We start from the raw sequence: 17,986 nt of genomic DNA on the forward strand, positions 1-17,986 counted from the left end.
AACCAGGTGCTTCTGTTACTAAAAATACATATCCAAAGCTTTTATATCCTTCTAAATAGATTTAACATTTTAGCTCTTTGGGGGAGGAACAGGGAAGTCCAGACAACACAGACCATCTTAAATTATTAGAGATGATTGGCTTGATAACACACCCTGTTTCAACTCAGATGGGAAATTTGATGAACATGTTAATGATAAAAAAGAAAAATCCCAGTTCACATGTCTAAGGTAAGTCATCCTTCTCTACGTGAGCATTTGCGTGGGTCGAGGAGCATCCATTACAGCAAACTTCCGGTGATCCAGACCTTGATACCACGCTCCACTTCTGATTTGTACATTCTCTTCCAACTTGACATGGCTTAGATTCTTCAGGGGTTATATTTAGTACATTGATTGAACTATGTTCAGATACACAGGCACGTGTCTGGCAAAAGTCGGAAGTAGAAGGAGAAGCAGGAAGAGATTTAATAAGTTTAGACTTGCAAACTGGAGACCCAGTAGGCACACCGTGAGGTTTCTTTTGCCGTGGCCTCGAGTGTATTGTAGGGTTGTCCCGATCCGAACTTCCTGAGAACGCACTGAAAAGTTTCACATTTTCTGAGCTCTGGTGGTCCTAGGTAGTCATATTTAAAAACTGTTGATTTACCCAACTGGCTCTTTCTTCTTCAAATGCCTTTCTCTCCAATCCTAGGCGAATAGCTGCTTCTGTAAAGCTTAGTCTTTCTTTCTCGAAATTCTTCTTTTGCTCTTTAAATAGGGACCGTTCTTCTTTGAGGCGTTCCTTTTCTTCCAACAAGTAACAGTCTTGTACCAGTGAAGTGGTGTCATCATCACATGCAGTAGCGAGCTGCTGCTGTAAAAGTTGCTGCCGAGTTTTAATAATTTCTTTACACTGTTGAATTTCTAACTCAAGTTTTTTCAGTTTCTTGTTCGTGGTCTTGTTGTGAGATTACATCTTCATCATTAAAACCTTCTAGGTGTACCTTTGAAACTTGGTTATCAAGTTTTTTCTTCGTGACTTTTCAAAATTCTCTACTGTTTTCTGATGCTGTTGGTAAGCTGCTCTCTCACAGTTGCACAGGAAAGGTGAAACGTACTCTCTCTATTCAGTTCCCCAGCATCTTCAGTATCAGGGATAACAGTTCCTGTACTATCATCTGCTCTTTCTCTAGGTTTCTGCTTTTGGGGAGAAAGAAGAGAAATTATTTCCTTTTTCATTTGCTGAAAAACCTTCTTAATCTCAGCATTTTCCATTAGGATTTGTTTCTGACAATATTCAAGAGAAGTTTTTACATTTCATCTTCATTCCTGGCTTCAGTTTTACCCATCCTCCAGGAGCCTCTTTTTCCATCAGCTCTCCCCACTTAATTTAAAACTTCCATAGCTAATTTTTTATCCTTCTTGTTCATAACAAGTTGATGTAGATGTTCCTTTAGTTTATTATATTCACGCTCTTTTCTCTTCATATCATGATTATATTGAGTAGCTTGACTTACAATGATATTTTGTAATTTCTGTACCTCATCTTTCTCCTTTTTCAGTAGCTGATGCAAATTCCTGTTCTTGCATTGTAACTGTCTGTCTGTCTCCTGAAGACCAATCATTTCTGTCCTGGAGGTTTCCAGTTGTTCCTTAAGTTTTGCATAGCAGTTCTGCATATCCATATCGCTTCCCAGTTTCAGATTCTGTGTTTCCACATTTTTCTGGGCTAGAAGTTTCTTCTGCTGAGTACAAGTAGCTCATTCATACAATTTAAAACAGCAAGTATATTTAATTCTCTCTTTGTCTCTTTACCTTTGGATTCTTCATATAATGAAGGAAAACCGAAAGTAGTCAATTCCTGATCAAGATATGAAATACTTTGTTCAATATTCTGTTATGTGCAGAAGGCACTAAAAAAAAGTGCACATTTTTTGATAAAGGTATTGAAGAACATAGCACTTGCTGTGAGTATAAATTTGATGGAGACATCTTTGTTTCTGAGGTATATTGAGAGATATTTTTGCTTTCTGAAGACAGACCTCGATCTGTAACAGTCATCCAATCTCCCATAGCAATCACCAGAGCCAGGATACCTGAGGAACCAGTTCAGCGGTGAAACATTCAGCCCAGCTGCTTTCACTCTACTCTGTAGGCATCACGGCCCCTGGGTGCGGCGGAGACGCACCTCTTGGCTGTCCTAGACCTGCTCGCGCAGCTCCGAGGGTCCACACAGGCAGCCTACATAATAGACTTTCTTAAGGTGTGCAGTTCATCCAGTGGAGACCTTGACCCAAGATACTGAACTCCTTGCTAGATTCTGTTAGTGCCCCCACACAGTTCAAAGTCCTGAAGTTAGCATTCAGCTTTCATACATTCACTTATTCCTCCTGTCTTCAGTGTAGTACCTCCATCCTCAACCTGCCCATCTCACCTCCTGTACTCCACTCCAGAAATCATCTGTGTTAAAAGACTCTCCAGAGGATAGATGTTCGGAAATCTGGAGGTGTTGGGGAGAGGATCTGGGAATCTGATTTCACTCATTTCTCTTTACGCTCTTCCTTCCCTTTCACCCAAGATTTGGAGGTATCTGGTCCTGAGTCTTTTAAGGATTTTCAGAGTAAATTACTTTGGTTCTCAGCTCTCACAACCACTGGCTACAACTCAGCTTTTGGGGGTTGGTTAAATCCTTTACCATAGTTCCCTTTCCTTTCCAGCTTCCAAAATTTTGTTACTGTTGTCTCCTTTCCTCTTCTTCCTGTCCTTGTTATTTTATGTCTTTTTTTTTTTAAGTATTTTTCACTGGGGTTTTGGGAGGAAACAAAATTTGATACATGTATTCCATCCACCATCTTAAAATAGGACGCCATACTTTTATTGATTTATAAAGTTAGATCATGGATCTCCTCCTGACCTGCTTTATGAGCTGAATGCTCCCAGTTTTCTTTAGTTTGGTGCCTTCCATAGCAGTTTTTGTGATCTCCTGCCTCACTTGAATTGCTATTCTTTGCTATTGTGTCTTTGGGAAAGTTAATTAACTACAACTGGAACATGATACCTAGGATAAGGTCATCCATCGTTTAATACAAGTGAAGCACCAAACTAACCATTTTATTTTTGGCTATTAATGTTGCCTGCATTACCTGGAAGAAGTGATTCTGTTATTAGTTATGATTCCTATCATTTTGGAGTATCTTTTAGTTGAAAAGATCTAAATATTCCTTGAACTCCCATGGACTTCAAGACTGCCAAGGCTAAGCTTTAAAATTGAGAACAATCAATTTTCCAATTCTTGCCAAGAGCAATTCTTGGGAGATGATTAAGGGTCAACATGGCATATTAACACTGTTGATCTAAAACAAAGCTAATAATTTTCTTCCTTTACCCAATGTCCCAGTCAGTGTTCTTAAGTTAATAATGTCAGCTTCCTAAAAGGACATTAGAGTCTTTATATTTTCCATTTGTGAGATATAATTTAATTTGATTTTAGCAAGCAGCATTTGAATTTCCATTGCACAGGGTGGTACTAACTAAATGATAATACAAGTCATATTAAATCTCTTATATTTGGGCATTAGGAAGATGATCTGGGTACCACAATAGGATATTATACTTTAGATAGCATATTGGTTTTCTGGGTACCTTTTACAAATAACCACCAACATAGTGGCTTAAACAACTCAAATGTATTATCTCACAGTCCTGTAGGTCAGAAGTCTGACACAGATCTCAATGGGCTAAAATCAAAGTGTCTCCAGGCTGCATTCCTTTGCAGAGGCTTTAGAGAAGAATAATTTCCTGCTCATTAGGGTTGTTGATAGAATTCAGTTTCTTGCATTTGAGGGAATGAAGTCCCCATTTTGTTGCTAGTTATAAACTGAAGGCTGTTCCCAACTTCTAGAGGCCACCACATTCCTTGGCTTGTGGCCCCCTCCTTCCTTTTTCAAAGCCAGCAGCAGTGGGTCGAGTTCTCATGTTGAATCTCTCCCAACGCTTCCATCTCATCGCTCTCTGACCACAGTCGGGAAAGAGTCTCCAATTTTAAGGACGCACCTGAGTAGATTGGGTATCTCCCAATGATCCAGGATAATCTCCCCATCTTAAGGTCAGTAGTCTTAATCATATCTACAAAGTCTATTTTGCCATGTAAGGTTCTGGGTGTCAAGGTATGTACATCTGTGGGCAACCATAATCCTGCCTACCATGTACATTAGATAACAGTTCTGTAACTAAAAATGGAATTATTTAGAATTGGCAGCTTGAAAACTCAAGGTAAAAAGGGTCTAAAAAAGTGTTCTATCATTTGCTTAAATTGTTAAATGGTGGGTTGCAGAAACACAACCAGCTTTTGACAGCATTTCTTCTCCTCCCCAAATTTGGTTATTTTATTTTTGCTTTAATCTTTATTTAATCTTTGGTTAGGATTCTTCAGAATAACAAAGACTGTACTTTTGTCCATTTGTAAATAATGACTGCATCTACCCCCACCCCCCACCCCCCCGGCAAAGTGACAGCTATTGCAATGGGGCAGATGAAAATGGGAGATTTTCTTCTTGCTATTCTTATAGCAAAACACTGCCATTTAAATGGAAACCAAATTAAAACAGAGATACTGGATAGTTTAAGAGGCAAATGTTGCCTTTCTTTGCTATCTCTTACCCATAAACTTCAGCGTGTGATCTGTAGACAGACTGGCAATATTGTCTACTGTCTTTTATCATCCTCCCAAAAGCAGTTGATTATCTTGGAAGGGCTTCAAAAGCAATTAAGAAAATCCCTTATGTCAAGTTACGTTTCAGACAGGATAAATTAGATGTATGGGGAAATGTCCTGATAAAGTACTCGAGAAATAATGAATCTGTGTACAATTTGTAATTGCTCCTACAAAAAAGTTAGAGGCTGTTAACCTGAGACTGGACGCTCAGAGATGGTTTTTTAAATTTCTCATTACAAATGCAAATGCCTTATGAAATTGAGCCCAGAGCATTTTTAAATGTCCAAAATATAATTCAAAACATTGTTTATTACATTTCTGTCCTGGCTCTTTACCGCATCACAAGCTTCTTTGTAAACGCTGATTTTTAAGCCAGGGGGTCTGAAAAAATGAAATGGATGGCAATGAAAAAATGGCCGATTTCACTCACTAATGTGGAACAGGTCCTAAAGGGCAGCTCTGCTCCAGAATGAAGGGTGAGGGTTAGCACCAATGCCACAAAAGGATGGTGATGGATGGTGATTGAAAAGACGTTGATTTGTTAATTGTCCATGAGATTATTGCGTTTGGTTTCCACTTTATGCATTAAAGATAGACAGATGATCTTCAATCTCCATAACCCCATCCCTGTGACTCCAGAACAATACAGCCTCCATGGATGGCCCATAATGAGTTAGTGGGGACAGAGATTGGTGGGTTAGGTGCTGGAGCCTGGGGATACTCTGTCAAAAATAGGTATCTAGTTAGAATACTTTTATTATCACAATGTTAGGAAATTCAAATGCAATTTCCTTCCCTGATGAACTGCTATTCCCTTCTGAGTAAAATGATTTCAACTCTTCCAAACTACTTGGATTTTATCTCCCATTTCCTAACTTTTGAAGTATGGGTGTACCCGTTGCTAATTTTCCTCCCGTGATAAACATTAGCAAGTGGGAAGTTATTAGAGGGTTATTATACAATATTCATAGACCGCTTTTATTTGTGAAAGTGTTGGAAGGTCTCTTAAATATGAACTGTTTCCAAATAACCTTGGGCTCATTTTTCATCTTGATCCAAATCCCATGGAAGCAAACCAATCATGAAGCTCTCTGAAAAGTCACTGGAAGCCCCAGGCTCAGAACCCAGCTGTGGAGCATGAACTATTAGGTTCTGTGCTGCTGGAAGCTTTGAGTAACTGAACCACAGGGACTGATGCTCATTTAGGAATCAAAGTTGGTGCTTTGTTTCCAGAAGCCTTTGCCTGAGCTGAGGAAAGTAGACTAAACCTCTCATAGGAGTTCAGATTGTATAGACTTTACTTTTTACACAGTTGCTTTTGAGATGGTTCAACAAAGTGATGTCTTTTCTGTTTAAAGAATAGGGAACAATAACAACAGCAAAGCCAGTGAAAAACAAACTGCAGGGTATTCCCATCCACAGAACAACTCTGATTTCTAAGTTTGTCTTCGTTAATGTTCTATCCATTGGCATTCGTCCATGTTCTCTCTTGGTGAGCTGTCTCCCGCTCCTATCCTCAAATACCATCGCAGGTCGAAACTGAGACCTCTGCATTATTTCTCTTGCCTTGATCTACCGTCCTCTGATTTACAGCTTTATCATACTCCTTTCTACTTCTCATCAAAGCATGTTTGTCCTGATTCTCTCCAGAGTCAGCAGCCAACATAATAATAGTATTGCTTACTAAGTGCTTTATTTGTAATAATCCTCTTATCCTCAAAATAACCCTCTTGGGTAGTTACTATTCTTGTGCTCATTTTACAAATGGAGGTAAGGGAGACAGTGATGAAAAATGATAAGCATGTTGTTTAAGTCTCACAGCTGGCAAGTGATGGAGTCAGGATTCATGCCCAGGTGATCTGGCCCCAGAGCCCCTGCTGTTCACCTCTGCTTTTCACTGGCTGTCAGAACTGGGAGAACTAATTGTTGCTTTAGGTTAGATCCTAAATGTAGATTCTGACATTTCAATGGCTGTTGGATCTAGGGCAAGTTAACTAACTTCTCTGAGCTTTAGTTTCCTCAGCAGTATAATAGGGATATTTGTGTGAAAAAAACAGAGATAACCCCCATAAACATTCATGGCTATAGTAGGTCCTTGAGAAAATTTAGTGTTAGCTAACCCTTTCCTTTCCTTAATGTTCTCTCCTTAATGATATAATTTGCAAACGAAATCAGCTGATTTCTGATGTTGATGGGGAAAGTGGTTTACCATGTTGCCTCTCTCTTGTGGTAACATCAAGCATTGTGACTTTTCAGATTGGCGGACTTTTCAACACTTCAATCCATTTAGGCAAGGACTACATCTTCTCTGAAGTTGTACCAAGTCACATAGTCTTAGATTTACTTGTTCTCGATCTGGAAATTTTATATTACACTTACCACGTGCTCACTGCTATGTCTTCAGGAAATGTTTTTTTTTGTTTGTTTGGGTTTTTTTTTGCGATACTCGGGCTTCTCACCGTTGTGGCCTCTCCTGTTGCGGAGCACAGGCTCCGGACATGCAGGCTCAGCAGCCATGGCTCACGGGCCCAGCCGCTCCGCGGCATGTGGGATCCTCCCGGCCCGGGGCACGAACCCGTGTCCCCTGCATCGGCAGGCGGACTCTCAACCACTGCGCCACCAGGGAAGTCCTTCAGGAAATGTTTTGAAGCAGGAAATGAAGTGGAGCGGCAACCACCTGCTTGTGGGTTTGTGTCATATCATGAAGAGCTGGTGGGCTGGTCTGGTGCTCCAAGAATGGCAATGACCCATGGAAAATGCTTTGGCAGAAGTCAGCATATTCCCTGGCCATGGGACCAGCTGTTTCTAACTACACACTATCTAGTTACACTACACACTACGTGGTGGGAAGTTCCCTTTCCAAGTTCTGGGAACCACACGGGGTATTAATTTTATGACAGTAAATATAACTGCAGGTATCTGTGTGCAAGACTGGGTTGCAGGATAAACATGATGAATTATCCACTTTCTGGGGATGAAATGGAAAGTTACCTTTTTTGTTACACTTATCACAATAGCCAGTAGAATGCACAGGCCTTTGCCAAGTTTTAGTTACCCTTATTTATATGAGATAAGAAGAATATGAAAAGTTCATTGTATTGTATTTGAATATCTCCTCAAATAAGCCCTCATATTAATTTCATCTTCATTTTGATGAATCTTTGTCTCTATGCCCCATCTTTACTTAGCTTTACCATATGTAACTCTGAGCACGTTAATCCACAGCCTTTTATTGAGTATCTACTAAGTGTAATTTCCTGTACACATGGGAATATAAAGAGGAACAGAGCATGATCCCTGTCCTGAGAGATCTTGAAATCTAATAAGAGCTAAGAATCAAACATGTAAAAATGCTACATAAACATATTAATATTTTTGGAACAACAGCTACTTGCAAACTACCAATTATTTAGATATCCTCTCAGACATAGCCTGTGTATAGATTGAGCATATATATATACACATACTCTTTTTAAAAAGTAACAGTTAAAAGCATGCCATATGTACTATTATGGTCCTTGTTTTTTTCCACTGGATAATATGTCTTATAAGTCATTTCATAGCTGTGCATATATATCTGCTCCATTATTTTTAATAGCTTCATAGGATCCCATTATATGGAAACCAGCTATTTTCTATTATTACCTTATTGTTGTTGTTTTTTTCTTTTACATCTTTATTGGAGTATAATTGCTTTACAACGGTGTGTTAGTTTCTGCTTTATAACAAAGTGAATCAGTTATACATATACATATGTTCCCATATCTCTTCCCTCTTGTGTCTTCCTCCCTCCCACCCTCCCTATCCCACCCCTCTAGGTGGTCACAAAGCACCGAGCTGATCTCCCTGTGCTATGCGGCTGCTTCCCACTAGCTATCTATTCTACGTTTGGTAGTGTATATATGTCCATGCCACTCTCTCACTTTGTCACAGCTTACCCTTCCCTCTCCTCATATCCTCAAGTCCATTCTCTAGTAGGTCTGTGTCTTTATTCCTGTCTTACCCCTAGGTTCTTCATGACATTATTTTTTCTTAAATTCCATATATATGTGTTAGCATACGGTATTTGTCTTCTCTTTCTGACCTACTTCACTCTGTATGACAGACTCTAGGTCCATCCACCTCATTACAAATAGCTCAATTTCGTTTCTTTTTATGGCTGAGTAATATTCCATTGTATATATGTGCCACATTTTCTTTATCCATTCATCCGATGATGGACACTTAGGTTGTTTCCATCTCCGGGCTATTGTAAATTGAGCTGCAATGAACATTTTGGTACATGACTCTTTTTGAATTATGGTTTTCTCAGGGTATATGCCCAGTAGTGGGATTGCTGGGTCGTATGGTAGTTCTATTCGTAGTTTTTTAAGAAACCTCCATACTGTTCTCCATAGTCCTGTACCAATTCACATTCCCACCAGCAGTGCAAGAGTGTTCCCTTTTCTCCACATCCTCTCCAGCATTTATTGTTTCTAGATTTTTTGATGATGGCCATTCTGACTGGTGTGAGATGATATCTCATTGTAGTTTTGATTTGCATTTCTCTAATGATTAATGATGTTGAGCATTCTTTCATGTGTTTCCTGGCAGTCTGCATATCTTCTTTGGAGAAATGTCTATTTAGGTCTTCTGCCCATTTTTGGATTGGGTTGTTTGTTTTTTGATATTGAGCTGCATGAGCTGCTTGTAAATTTTGGAGATTAATGCTTTGTCAGTTGCTTCATTTGCAAATATTTTCTCCCATTCTGAGGGTTGTCTTTTGGTCTTATTTATGGTTTCCTTTGCTGTGCAAAAGCTTTGAAGTTTCATTAGGTCCCATTTGTTTATTTTTGTTTTTATTTCCATTTCTGTAGGAAGTAGGTCGAAAAGGATCTTGCTGTGATTTATGTCATAGAGTGCTCTGCCTATGTTTTCCTCTAAGAGTTTGATAGTTTCCAGCCTTACATTTGGGTCTTTAATCTATTTTGAGCTTATTTTTATGTATGGTGTTAGGGAGTGATCTAATCTCATACTTTTACATGTACCTGTCCAGTTTTCCCAGCACCACTTATTGAAGAGGCTGTCCTTCCTCCACTGTACATTCCTGCCTCCTTTATCAAAGATAAGGTGACCATATGTGCGTGGGTTTATCTCTGAGCTTTCTATCCTGTTCCATTGATCTATATTTCTGTTTTTGTGCCAGTACCATACTGTCTTGATTACTCTAGCTTTGTAGTATAGTCTGAAGTCAGGGAGCCTGATTCCGCCAGCTCCGTTTTTCATTCTCAAGATTGCTTTGGCTATTCGGGGTCTTTAGTGTTTCCATACAAATTGTGAAATTTTTTGTTCTACTTCTTTGAAAAATGCCAGTGATGGTTTGATAGGGATTGCATTGAATCTGTAGATTGCTTTGGGTAGTAGAGTCATTTTCACAATGTTGATTCTTCCAATCCAAAAACATGGTATATCTAGAGCCATCTATTTGTATCATCTTTAATTTCTTTCATCCGTGTCTTATAATTTTCTGCATACAGGTCTTTTGTCTCCTTAGGTAGGTTTATTCCTAGATATTTTATTCTTTTTGTTGCAATGGTAAATAGGAGCGTTTTCTTGATTTCACTTTCAGATTTTTCATCATTAGTGTATAGGAATGCCAGAGATTTCTGTGCATTAATTTTGTATCCTGCTACTTAAACAAATTCATTGATTAGCTCTAGTAGTTTTCTGGTAGCATCTTTAGGACTCTCTATGTATAGTATCATGTCATCTGCAAATCAGTGACAGCTTTACTTCTTCTTTTCTGATTTGGATTCCTTTTATTTCTTTTTCTTCTCTGATTGGTGTGGCTAAAACTTCCAAAACTATGTTGAATAAGAGTGTTGAGAGTGGGCAACCTTGTCTTGTTCCTGATCTTAGTGGAAATGCTTTCAGTGTTTCATCATTGAGGACGAAGTTGGCTGTGGGTTTGTCATATATGGCCTTTATTATGTTGAGGAAAGTTCCCTCTATGCCTACTTTCTGCAGGGTTTTTATCATAAATGGGTGTTGAATTTTGTTGAAAGCTTTCTCTTTATCTATTGAGATGATCATATGGGTTTTCTCCTTCAATTTGTTAATACGGTGTATCACATTGATTGATTTGCATATATTGAAGAATCCTTGCATTCCTGGAATAAACCCACTTGATCATGGTGCATGATCCTTTTAATGTGCTGTTGGATTCTGTTTGCTAGTATTTTGTTGAGGATGTTTGCATCTATGTTCATCAGTGATATTGGCCTGTAGTTTTCTTTCTTTGTGACATCCTTGTCTGGTTTTGGTATCAGGGTGATGGTGGCCTCATAGAATGAGTTTGGGAGTGTTCCTCCCTCTGCTACATTTTGGAAGAGTTTGAGAAGGATAGGTGTTAGCTCTTCTCTAAATGTTTGATAGAATTCGTGTGTGAAGCCGTGTGGTCCTGGGCTTTTGTTTGTTGGAAGATTTTTAATCACAGTTTCAATTTCAGTGCTTGTGATTGGTCTGTTCATATTTTCTATTTCTTCCTGATTCAGTCTTGGCAGGTTGTACATTTCTAAGAATTTGTCCATTTCTTCCAGGTTGTCCATTTTATTGGCATAGAGTTGCTTGTAGTAATCTCTCATGATCTTTTGTATTTCTGCAGTGTCAATTGTTACATCTCCTTTTTCATTTCTAATTGTATTGGTTTGAGTCTTCTCCCTTTTTTTTCTTGATGATTCTGGCTGATGATTTATCAATTTTGTTTATCTTCTCAAAGAACCAGCTTTTAGTTTTATTGATCTTTGCTCTCGTTTCCTTCATTTTTTTTCATTTATTTCTGATCTGATCTATATGATTTCTTTCCTTCTGCTAACTTTGGGGTTTTTTGTTCTTCTTTCTCTAATTGCTTTAGGTGCAAGGTTAGGTTGTTTATTCGAGATGTTTCCTGTTTCTTAGGGTAGGATTGTATTGGTATAAACTTCCCTCTTAGAACTGCTTTTGCTGCATCCCATAGGTTTTGGTTCATCGTGTCTCCATTGTCATTTGTTTGTAGGTATTTTTTAATTTCCTCTTTGATTTCTTCAGTGATCACTTCGTTATTAAGTAGTCTATTGTTTAGCCTCCATGTGTTTGTATTTTTTACAGATCTTTTCCTGTAATTGATATCTAGTCTCATAGCGTTGGGGTCGGAAAAGATACTTGATGCAATTTCAATTTTCTTAAATTTACCAAGGCTTGATTTGTGACCCAAGATATGATCTCTCCTGGAGAATGTTCCATGAGCACTTTAGAAAAGTGTGTATTCTGTTGTTTTTGGGGTGGAATGTCCTATAAATATCAATTAAGTCCATCTTGTTTAATGTGTCATTTAAAGCTTGTGTTTACTTATTTATTTTCACTTTGGATGATCTGTCCATTGGTGAAAGTGGGGTGTTGTAGTCCCCTACTGTGAATGTGTTACTGTCGATTTCCCCTTTTATGGCTGTTAGTATTTGCCTTATGTATTGAGGTGCTCCTATGTTGGGTGCATAAAAATTTACAATTGTTATATCTTCTTTTTGGATCAATCCATTGATCATTATGTAGTGTCCTTCTTTGTCTCTTCTAATAGTCTTTATTTTAAAGTCTATTTTGTCTGATATGAGAATTGCTACTCCAGCTTTCTTTTGGTTTCCATTTGCATGGAATATCTTTTTCCATCCCCTCACTTTCAGTCTGTATGTGTCTCTAGGTCTGAAGTGGGTCTCTTGTAGTCAGCATATATATGGGTCTTGTTTTTGTATCCATTCAGCCAATCTGCGTCTTTTGGTGCGAGCATTTAGTCCATTTACATTTAAGGTAATTATCGATATATATGTTCCTATTTCCATTTTCTTAATTGTTTTGGGTTCATTATTGGAGGTCTTTTCCTTCTCTTGTGTTTCTTGCCTAGGGAATATTATTTAGCAGTTGTTTAAAGCTGGTTTGGTGGTGCTGAACTCTCTCAGCTTTTGCTTGCCTGTAAAGGTTTTAATTTCTCCATCAAATCTGAATGAGATCCTTGCTGGGTAGAGTAATCGTGGTTGTAGGTTTTTCTCCTTCATCACTTTAAATATGTCCTGCCAGTCCCTTCTGGCTTGCAGAGTTTCTGCTGAAAGATCAGCTGTTAACCTTATGGGGATTCCCTTGTGTGTTATTTGTTGTTTTTCCCTTGCTGCTTTTAATATGTTTTCTTTGTATTAATTTTTGACAATTTGAATAATATGTGTCTTGGCGTGTTTCTCCTTGGATTTATCCTGTATGGGACTCTCTGTGCTTCCTGGACTTTGGGGTCTCCTTTTTGCAGGCTGCAGGTTCGTCCCGTTGTTTTTGGTGTCTGTCCCCAGTGGCTAAAGTTGGTTCAGTGGGTTGTTTAGGCTTCCTGGAGGAGGGGACTAGTGCCTGTGTTATGGTGGATGAGGCTGGATCTTGTCTTTCTGGTGGGCAGGTCCACGTCTGGTGGTGTGTTTTGGGGTGTCTGTGGACTTATTATGATTTTAGGCAGCCTCTCTGCTGATGGGTGGGGGTTGTGTTCCTTTCTTGCTAGTTGTTTGGCATAGGGTGTCCAGCACTGTAGCTTTCTGGTTGTTGAGTGAAGCTGGGTGTTGGTGTTGAGATGGAGATCTATGGGAGATTTTCGTCGTTTGATATTACGTGGATCTGGGAGGTCTGTTGTAGACCAGTGTCCTGAAGTTGGCTCTCCCACCTCAGAGGCCCAGCACTGACTCCTGGCTGCAGCACCAAGAGCCTTTCATGCACACGGCTCAGAATAAAAGGGAGAAAAAGTAGAAAGAAAGAAAGAGGATAAAAGAAAATAAAATAAAGTAAGGTAAAATAAATTTATTAAAATAAAAAATAATTATTAAGAAAAAAATTTTTTAATTAAAAACAAACAAAAAAAGGACGGATAGAACCTTAGGACAAATGGTGAAAGCAAAGCTATACAGACAAAATCTTACACAGAAGCATACACATACACATTCACAATAAGAGGAAAAGGGGAAAAAAATCATAAATCTTGCTCTCAAAGTACACCTCCTCAATTTGAGATGATTCGTTGTCTACTCAGGTATTCCACAGATGCAGGGTACATCAAGTTGATTGTGGAGATTTAATCCGCTGTTCCTGAGGCTGCTGGGAGAGATTTCCCTTTCTCTTCTTTGTTCGCAGAGCTCCCGGGGTTCAGCTTTGGATTTGGACCCGCCTCTGCATGTAGGTCAGCGGAGGGCGTCTGTTCTTCGCTCAGACAGGACGGGGTTAAAGGAGCCGCTGATGCGGGGACTCTGGCTCAGTCAGGCCATGGGAGAGGGAGGGGCACGGAGGCGGGGCGAGCCTGCTGCGGCAGAGGCCTGCGTGACGTTGCACCAGCCTGAGGCGCCCCGTGCGTTCTACCGGGGAAGTTGTCCGTGGGTCCCTGGACCTTGGCAGTGGCGGGCTGCACAGGCTCCCCGGAAGGGAGGTGTGGATAGTGACCTGAGCTTGCACACAGGCTTCTTGGTGGCGGCAGCAGCAGCCTTAGCGTCTCATGCCCGTCTCTGGGGTCCGCGCTTTTAGCCGCGGCTCGCGCCTGTCTCTGGAGCTCCTTTAAGGAGCGCTCTTAATCCCCTCTCCTCGTGCACCAGGAAACAAAGAGGGAAGAAAAAGTCTCTTGCGTCTTCCGCAGGTCCAGACTTTTCCCCGGACTCCCTCCCGGCTAGCCGTGGCACACGAACCCCCTGCAGGCTGTGTTCACGCCGTCAACCCCAGTGCTCTCCCTGCGCTCCAACTGAAGCCTGAGCCTCAGCTCCCAGCCCCGCCCGCCCCGGCGGGTGAGCAGAGAAGCCGCTCGGCCTGGTGAGTGTCGGTCGGCACCGATCCTCTGTGCGGGAATCTCCCCGCTTAGCTCTCCGCACCCCTGTTGCTGTGCTCTCCTCCGCGGCTCCGAAGCTTTCCCCCTCCGCCACCCGCAGTCTCTGCCCGCGAAGGGGCTTCCTAGTGTGTGGTAACCTTTCCTCCTTCACGGCTCCCTCCCACTGACTGGTGCAGGTCCTGTCCCTATTCTTTTGTCTATGTTTATTCTTTTTTCTTTTGCCCTACCCAGGTATGTGGGGAGTTTCTTGCCTTTTCGGAGGTCTGAGGTCTTCTGCCAGCGTTCAGTAGGTGTTCTGTAGTTGTTGTTCCGTATTTATGATGGATCTGTGGGGAGGAAGGTGATCTACACGTGTTACTCTTCCGCCATCTTCCCCTGAAGTCCTACCTTATTGTTTTAATGCCAAACAGATACATTAAACTTGATCCGTCTGTTTAGTCTTGGATTTAAATAAATTTTAATTGATTTTTGAATATCTGGTCTTGGGAAAAATTTTAGACACAGAAGTTTGGAACATCACCGAAACAAGTATATATCTTTTCTCTGAAACTATTTTGAAGGGGATGACGTTTATTGGAATTTATATTCCGTCTTGTATGTTAAAAGAGCCGCCTCGTTAAATCACTGTCATATCAACATTAACAAACAAATGCCAGGAAAGTAGTAAAGGGGTTTTGAGTATGGAGAGACTGTTGGAGCCACTTTTAACGAAGTGGAACCCTCATGTGCCATGGCCCTCAACACAGATGTACCCCCTGCCCCATTGCTCTACCCACATTTTTTAAAAAAATATTTATTTATTTATTTATTTGGCTGCGTCAGGTCTTAGTTGCGGCATGTGGGATTTTCGTTGCATGTGGGATCTAGTTCCCTGACCAGGGATCAAACCTGGGCCTCCTGCATTGGGAGTGTGGAGTCTTAGCCACTGTACCACCAGGGAAGTCCCTCTACCTATATTTGGAACTGTGGCTTTGGCTTCTTCACTCTCAGGTTTTTTTGTTTGTTTGTTTTGTTTTTGGTAAGAACACTTAGCATGGGATTTACCCTCTTAATAAATATTTAATTGTACAATAGAATATTGTTAATCATGGGGACAATGTTGTACAGCAGATCTCTAGAACTTATTTTGCATAACTGAGACTTTATGCCCATTGATTAGCAATTCCCAATTTTCCCCTCCCCTTAGCCCCTGGCAAGCACCATTCTGCTCTCTGCTTCTGTGAGCTCGACTATTTTAGGTACCTCATTTAAGTGGAATCATGCAGTATTTGTCCTTCTGTGACTGGCTTATTTGATTTAGCATAATATCCTTAAGATTCTTCTATGTCACATTGCAGGATTTCCTTCTTTTTAAAGACCAAATAATATTCCATTGTATGATATACCATATTTTCTTTATCCATTATCTGTTGATGAATATTTAGGTTGTTTCTGCATCTTGGCTATTGTGAATAATGCTGCAGTGAACATGAAAGTACAGATATCTCTTTGAGATCCTCATTTCAATTATTTTGGATAAATACTTGGAAGTGGCATTGCTGGATTGCTTGGTAGTTTTATTTTTAATTTTTTGAGGAATCTCCACATAGTTTTCCATAGTGGCTGCACCATTACTACATTCCCACCAACAGTGTTTTAATTTCTCCACGTCCTTGCCAACACTTATCTTTTGTTTTTCTGATAATGGCCATCCTAACAGGTGTGAGATGATCTCATGTGGTTTTGATATACATTTCCCTGATGATTAATGACATTGAGCATCTTTTCATGTGCCTGTTAGCCATTTGTATGTCTTCTTTGGAGAAATGTCTATTCAAGTCTTTAGCCAATATTAACATTGGGTTATTAGTTTTTTGATAAGAAGTTCTATGAGCTCCTTATATATTTTGGAAATTAACTCCTTATCTGATACGTTGTTTACAAATATTTTCTGCCATTCTGTAGGTTGCCTTCTCACTCTGTTGTTTACTTTTCCTCACTCTAGGTTTTGCTGTTGTTATTGTTTGCTTGTTTGTTTTCAGGCAACATAAAAAGAGAAATACACACTGCAGATTTTGTTAACTGGTAACATTCATATTTTTCATTCAACAATAGCTGATGCTTATAATGATGTTTTGGACATGCTGAGGTGCCTGTATTATTGTTGAAGAAAGATGACATCCATTCTAGTTTATTTTTTCTATATATCTCCTTTATTTTTACCTGTATTTTATTTGAAATTTTTCTCGTGCACTTACTCTTGTGCTAGGTGCTCTACATGCATTATGTCATTGATTCCTCACATCATGTGAGGTACGAATTATTCTATTTTACAGATGAAACAAGCTCAGGGAGACTAAGTAACTCACCCAAGGCACAGCAAGGGGCAGAACTGGAACTGAGATCTACTTGTATCTAAAGCCCTATTATTTCTGTTCTGCCACACTATCTCTAATCTTTGAAAACTGTGAATCTGAATGTTATACACACACGTGCAAACATATATGTGCACACCATCCACAATGTTAACCGGAATAGTAGTCCTCAGCCATTCCAGGTAGCCTTTTGTTGTAGATAGGAGGTTGAGACCTCCACATTGTAACATTATACTCATCATTTTACTTAAAAAAACCTGTGGCCAGCAGTGCCAGCAAGTAACCAACTTGATTCATGTGAATTTTATCTCATCTCCGATTTGCCTGCTTTCAGATGGAAGTGATGAAGTGAGGCAGAAGAGTGAATTGATGGAACAGTCACTGTGTAATGTTCACTATGTGCTTCACTAAGCAAAGAGCTTTGTAGATGTTGTGCATGGCGGGAGCCCATCCACATCTTACTGAAGCCCCCTTTTCTTGAGGAAAAGCCATTCCATGTGGTCTCATGGGACTGAACTCCCCTCCTCCCTGCCTGTGGCCATATGATACATACCTGGGCAGAGTACCGCATTTCCCTGGCCGAAGAGATTGGATCAGAGATGGGCATATCACCCAAGTTGTGCTAATATGACCTCTCTATGGGACTTTCGCTGTGACTATCAGTAGTTTTCTCTTTTTTCTTAGGAAAAACAGTTGTGAGGGTAAGCGTCAGCAGCTATCTTAGCCACCATGTGTAAGCATTTACCTAAGAATGAAACTGAGAAAAGCAGAACCAAAAGTTTGAGAGAAAGCTTTGAATTCCTAGTGACATCCGTTGAACCCTTTGATTCAGCTGTGCTTAAAGTCAGCTTCATTGCCTTGAACTTCCCAATGATGTAAGTTTTCTTGGAGAAATGGCTCATTCCAGGGCTGGAATTATGAGACGTACATAGGTGCCAGAAAGTGAGGAAGGGCCCAAAGAATAACAGAGGCGAGTTAAAAAGATACGGGAACCCAACTTGAAGGATCGCCCAATGACCAAATCTAAGGCAATTTTAGCAATAAAATAAGATAAAAATAAAATAAAGGTAGTAATGGATTATATCCTATAGA

The 17,986-nt window shown here is 40.0% G+C and overlaps 1 pseudogene across 1 annotated transcript; it reads right to left on the reverse strand.

Moving 5' to 3' along the window:
* Positions 1 to 223: 223 nt before the first annotated feature.
* LOC309819637 (afadin- and alpha-actinin-binding protein-like) lies at positions 224 to 2,067 on the reverse strand (annotated as a pseudogene). Its single transcript has one exon. The product of its transcript is annotated as an afadin- and alpha-actinin-binding protein-like (transcript).
* Between the last annotated feature and the right edge of the window lie 15,919 nt (positions 2,068 to 17,986).

This window comes from Grampus griseus (assembly GCF_964374135.1).
Source record: "Grampus griseus genome assembly, chromosome: 3".
Lineage (NCBI taxonomy): Eukaryota > Metazoa > Chordata > Mammalia > Artiodactyla > Delphinidae > Grampus > Grampus griseus.